Here is a 7,162-nt window from a genome sequence, read left to right on the forward strand (position 1 = left end):
GATATTCTCGAAAGAGATATTCGTCATTGAAAAATCGTAAAAATTATCTTATGGTAATCTCATGAGGCCATCGAACGCGGGTTTGAGTCTGGAGTGCAAAGGGTTAATAGAGATGTTTATCGTCGAAAAATCGATAAAAATTTATTGGACGGAAAGAGAGAGAGGAAAAGGGAAAAAATTGGACACGGTCTCCCTTTGGACTGTGGGCGATCTAATCTGGAAAATAAAAATCGGTGGGGGTGGGTCGGGGATCCGCGGTGAGGATTAAAGCGTGGAGCGGGAGCTTTTTACGGGAGCAGCGTCAATTAATATCCTACGGGGCCATTATTAACGTCCGTGGAAAGCGTCGGCGATGGTGGTGCGGCCGACGACTTAAAGTGCTTAAGGAAACCGAAATAAATTACGGCACGGAGAGAGGTGCATATTTAATTCGAGCAATTAATGCCGTCTTGTAAAACACGCCGCTGGGGTGGCTGTTGCCTGTGTAGCCCTCCCTCTTCCCTGGCAGTAATGAGCCCGATAAATCAACCGGCTCTGCACTCGAAACTTCGCGGATAAACTTTCGGTGCTCCTGCAGTTTCTTCTTCCACGCCGCCAAAATCGTGCGTTACAAGCCGAACTAGTCTAATCTGGTGGCCACTAGAAGGTTACCAGTGGAGAGATACTGCTCCAAGAGAGATCTTCTTTAGGATATTGTTCAATTGGGAGATTGGACAAATCGGAATCGAAAATTGAACCCTCTTTAATTACGTTTATTTATTTTTCTTTTAACAAATTTTTATTTTATTTTTCGAATTGTGTTATAATAAGTAATTTTTTAGTGATAAGCATCCTGAATTATGTTTATTTTTCTTGTATCGATAAATTTCATTCATTCGTTTTCGAATTATGTAATATTTCATATGCCTCCTATATTCTAATTAATTCTATTCTATTAAATTTTTTTTATTAAATCTATTCTATTACAAAATTATATTCTAATTATTCTAATTAATAGTTTCAATATGAAGAGATATCTAGCGATAATCATCCTGAATTATTTTTCTTTTATCACGCCAACAAATTTTATTTCATTTTTCGAATTGTGCCATCCATAATACATATGTCTCCTATATTCTAATATTAGTTTCAATACCGAGAGACATCTAGCGATAATTATCTTGAATTATTTTTCTTTTATCACGCCAATAAATTTTATTTTATTTTTCGAATTGTCTTATAATAATTTCAATATGCAGAGACATCTAAATAATCATCCTGAATTATTTTTCTTTTATCACACCAATAAATTGTATTCCATTTTTCGAATTGTGCCATAATAAGTATCTTCTAGTGATAATCACTTTGAATTATTTTTCTTGTATCACGCCAACAAATTTTATTCTATTTTTCGAATTATTTGAATAGTGTCATATATAGTTCCTATATTCTAATATTAGTTTCAATATATAGAAACATCTATAATAAATTTTACTTCATTTTTCGAATTGTGTCATTAATAATACATATGTCTCCTGTACTCTAATATTAGTTTCAATATGCAGAGACATCTAGCGATAATTATCCTGAATTATTTTTCTTTTATCATGCCAATAAATTGTATTTTTCAATTGTGCCATAATAATGTATAATATATAAATAATATATAAATATCTTCTAATGATAATAATCATTTTAAATTACATTTATTTTTCTTGTATCACGCCAACAAATTTTATTCCATTTTTCAAATTATCTGAATAGTGTCATTGTTAATACATGTCTCCTATACTCTAATATTAAGTTTCAATACATAGAATAATATTAATGACTATCTAGCGATAATCATCCTGAATTATTTTTCTTGTATCACTCCATTTTTCGAATTGCCCCATAATACGTATCTTGTGAACGTATATCTCCTTCTACCTTAATATTAAGTTTCAATACGCAGAGACATCTAGCGGCAATCATCTACAAAACACTGCTTCGTATAAATACTTCCAAAACTTCGAGATCAATGAAACGAAGACGCTTGTCTTCTTATAAAAATTACTCATCTTATATATTATCCATATACTGTTCATCTAAGCGCGAAATTAACCCCATCCCCCTTTTTATCCAACCTTTGTTGAATCCAACGGATCCTCGAGATGCGCCGCCTCGTTCTCGCGCGAGAGCCTCCGATCTCGAGAAATCGGAATTAATAATATCCCTTATATCGGCCGTTTAATGCGAGACTTTCTACGAGATCTAATTAAGAGTTGGGGTCGCATCGGTTGTCGAGGTAATCGCGCGCCACAAATCACCGCGCCGCCCCCGCACGGCTCAAAGACGTGCCGTATCGGCGCGAATCCTCCCCCCTCCCCCTCCATCATCCCGCGCCCGCCCCTAAGCCTCTCCCCCCGCCCATTACTTAGGCACAAAAACCTGGTCGTTTGCGGGAAAAAAAATGCCGCAGATTGCTCAACTTAATCCCCGGCCGGCCGCCTTCTGCGCTCTCGGGGATGACGCCTCCTGACGTTCCTCCTCCACTGGAATTCCTTTAAGCTTTCTCCCCTTTTTTTCCGACCCCCCCCCCCCCCTCCATAATCCCGCGCCCGCCCCTAAGCATCTCCACGCGGCGATTAATTAGGCATAAAAATCTGGTCGTTTGCGGGAAAAAAAATGCCGCAGATTGCTCCACTTAATCCCAGGCCGGCCGCCTTCTGCGCTCTCGGGGATGACGCCTCCTGACGTTCCTCCTCCACTGGAAATTCATTAAAGCTATATCCCATTTATTTCGATCCCCTCCCCTCCCCTCCAACCGGAATAACAAACGCCTAATCCGTTAATCAAATCGCCCTCGAGAAATTCTTCCTCTGCCTCCTCTTTTTCTCACTTTCCAATTCGTTCAATTGCAATTTATTCTTCTCGTATATAAACTTAGAGGTTTCGTATCAGTACCTTTGAAATTTCACGTTTAAAGCTTTAGAGTTGTTTAAAAAAAATAAAAAATAGGAAATGGATTTAATTTTTTCTTTTCTAAGTTTTTTTTTTTTTTCAAAATTCGAAATCACACGAAGTTCAATTTCAACGAAATTTGTGTGACGATTCGATTTGAGAATCTCACTTGGAGATCTGATCAGTTTAGATTCGTTGAATAACAGAATAGAATTTTTCAAACATGTGGCTTGAAAAAAATATCAACAGTATTTCAGGATCTAAATCATAAACTTAATCACTCGAGTTATCACCCTATTCACTGTACAAATATACGTAATATTGCGTGTAATTTTTTATAGAATTTCAAACATGGAAGACGTGGATGAAACTGGAGCTTGGATCGTGTCAAAGGTCGGGCAGGGACAAAAGGAAGCCGTTTCCGTAGATACGAGCTCGTAATACGGCTTATTAAAATTACAGAGGAGGTGGGGAGGGATGGTCCAGGATCCCGACCGCATCCCATCCAGGGACGGACCGCGACAGAGCCAAGACAGCCGGTGGCCAGGGGTGGCAAGTCTGAGAGCAAGTCCATTCCACGTTGCCGCTTTGCTGCGTGTACCAGTGGCGACTCGACCACCGGGGATTCCCTCGTTGACCGCGAGAGGAGGCGACCTTCCCCCTCGTTGGCGTGGATTAATGCCATCGCCTCCTTTGGATACCGTGTGCTCAAGCAAAGCCTGGACGGTGAAAGTTATAACAGCTACGATGTATCTATGATTTATCCCACGAAACGTTGCCGAGGTTCTGATTAAGTTTAATCGATCGATTAAAGAACGAATTTGTTAAATTAGAAGGAATAAGAAATTGCATTGGAGTTTCTATTGTTCTAATTTAATGGATTGATGATTTAAGGCTTAACTTTTATTTTTCTTCCTTTTGATTGGGCAATTATTTTCTATAATGCAAAGAATTATTTTGTATTATTTTAAATCTGTGTAACGGTGAGAGAGGTTTCCTTATCCCTGGTTCCATACTTTTGGAGATTTTCTATAATGCAAAGAATTATTTTGTATTATTTTAAATTTGTGTAAGGGTGAGAGAGGTTTCCTTATCCCTGGTTCCATACTTTTGGAGATTTTCTATAATGCAAAGAATTATTTTGTATTATTTTAAATTTGTGTGAGGGTGAGAGGTTTCCTTATCCCTGGTTCCATACTTTTGGAGATTTTCTATAATGCAAAGAATTATTTTGTATTATTTTAAATTTGTGTAAGGGTGAGAGAGGTTTCCTTATCCCTGGTTCCATACTTTTGGAGATTTTCTATAATGCAAAGAATTATTTTGTATTATTTTAAATTTGTGTAAGGGTGAGAGAGGTTTCCTTATCCCTGGTTCCATACTTTTGGAGATTTTCTATAATGCAAAGAATTATTTTGTATTATTTTAAATTTGTGTAAGGGTGAGAGAGGTTTCCTTATCCCTGGTTCCATACTTTTGGAGATTTTCTATAATGCAAAGAATTATTTTGTATTATTTTAAATCTGTGTAAGGGTGAGAGGTTTCCTTATCCCTGGTTTTATACACCCTTTGACACTTGCAACAGTTATTAGCTCTACTCTCTCTGACCTCTAACTGCGACATTGGGATGCGAATTTAATCGCTGAAATTCCGACAGGTTTGCGAAATTGCACGGAGGATAGGGTTTTAGGGGTGGTTTAGATAGTTTGCGGTTTTGGGATATTGAACGGAGTGATAGTAGGCGGTTTCGGCCGTGGAAATTTGATAAAGACGAGGGAAGTGGAGGAGGCTCGAGGAAAGAACAGAAGAATAATATAAATGTTGTAAAATTTAAAGTTATAAATTTGAATTTTGCCAGCAACATTACTATTTCATAATTGTTTCTCTTCAAATGTAAACAGATATACACGAAATCACGTATAATCAAATATATATTCATTCAGCTAAATCCGTATTTTTTTATTTATTGTTTTGTCAACAGTAAATTTAATTGTCGAATACGAATTAAAGAAAAAAGACACGGTCCAATTGGATTAGATGAGGCAATGGACGACGACGCTTCTCGTAAATTTTCTCGAGCGCGTATCAAATCACTGTGTTTGGTCTTTTTTTTTTTTTTTTTGCTCGTCGGATAAAGAGAACGACTCTCTAATAAAACCGGTTCGCCGATTTTTTCCCCGCTAGTTAATTCGTTTCCTGGTTACGGTTCATAAAATGCCACCGCAGACGTAAAACGATTCCCTTTTTCTTCGCCTTTTTTCCTCCCCCCTCCTCTCGAGAACGAGAACGCCTCGCGCTGAGTCGATTTAAATAATCTCGGACGGATACGGATTTATAAACATAGTTCGCAGACAGAGTGCGAAAATTCTGCACCATCCATCGTAGAAAATTGAACTATTCTAAGTTTGTACTTATGTCAGTTATTGTTTAAACGTTCAAATGACGCAAAGGTTGCCAAGATGCTATCCTCTGGATCTCTAAACTTAATCGAATTTTCGGTATGAATCGATTATATGTTAAATGATAGGGAAAAATGTTTCGAATGAAAGTGTAGTTGTAGTAGCTTTAGAGGATAATTTGACGTGATTATGTTTTGGTTTTAAGGGAAAATGTATGCATAGAGGATATATTAATTTTTAAAGAATAATAATGGAATTGTAAAGAGCTACTATGATGAGAATTATTTTTATCATCTTCATTCTTTACTATTTATTCCACGATCTTTATGTTTCTGTAATTCTGATATTTTGTTATATTCATAAAATTATATCCGATTTGATTCGCAAAATCATTGTTCGATAAAATGGCGATAATTGTTATTCCATTTATTTTTGTGATTCCAATATTCCATCATGAATTATATTTCATCTCTCTTCTATTTACTCTTCTATAATTCTACTATTCTACTATAAAATACAAAATATATTTCATCTATTTACTCTATACTTCTACAATTCCAATATTTTATCACAAAATATATTTGATCTTTATTTTATTTATCTCTATATTTTATAATAATATTATAATATTTTATAATTCCAATATTCACTTTCATTTTATTTACTTTATACTTCTATAATTCTAATATTTATCTTCATTCTATTTACTTTACACTTCTGTAATTCCAATATTCTATCACAAAATATATTTTATTTTTATTTATCTCTATACTTCTATAATTTCAATATTCATCTTCATTCTATTTATTTTATACTTCTGTGATTCCAATATTCTACCATAAAATATATATTACCTTCATTTTATTTACTCTATACTTCTATAATTCTACTATTCTACCACAAAAAATATTTCATTTTCATTTTATTTACTCTATACTTTTAATTTCAATATTCTATCACAAAATATATTTCATCTCCATTCTATTTATACTTCTACAATTCTAATATTCTACCACAAAATATATTTCATATACATCCTATTTATACTTTTATAATTCCAATATTCTACCACAAAATATGATCCATCCTATTTATTCTATACTTCTATATNNTTACTAAATATCTTATTTATTCTATACTTCTATATTCTAGCACTAAATGTCCTATTTATTTTATACTTCTATATTCTACCACTATATATATATTATTTACTTTTCTATAATTCTACTATTTTACCACAAAATATATTTCATCTTCATCCTATTTATACTTCTACAATAATAATATTCTATCATAAAATATATTTTATCTCCATTCTATTTATATTTTTATAATTCCAATATTCTACCACAAAATATGATCCATCCTATTTATTCTATACTTCTATATTCTACCACTATATATCCTATTTACTCTATAATTTCAATAATCTACCACAAAATATGATCCATCCTATTTATTCTATACTTCTATATTCTACCACTATATATCCTATTTACTCTATAATTTCAATAATCTACCACAAAATATGATCCATCCTTTATTCTATACTTCTATATTCCAATATTCTACCACTAAATATCCTATTTATTCTATACTCCTATATTCTACCAGTAAATATCCTATTTATTTTATATTTCTATATTCTACCACTATATATATATTATTTACTTTTCTATAATTCTACTATTTTACTTTTCTACAATTCTAATATTCTACCATAAAATATATTTCATCTCCATCCTATTTATACTTTTATAATTCCAATATTCTACCATTAAATATCTTATTTATTCTATACTTCTATATTCTACCACTAAATGTCCTATTTATTTTATACT

Source organism: Apis dorsata, unplaced genomic scaffold (genome assembly GCF_000469605.1).
Source record: "Apis dorsata unplaced genomic scaffold, Apis dorsata 1.3 scaffold_139, whole genome shotgun sequence".
In the NCBI taxonomy this organism is placed as follows: domain Eukaryota; kingdom Metazoa; phylum Arthropoda; class Insecta; order Hymenoptera; family Apidae; genus Apis; species Apis dorsata.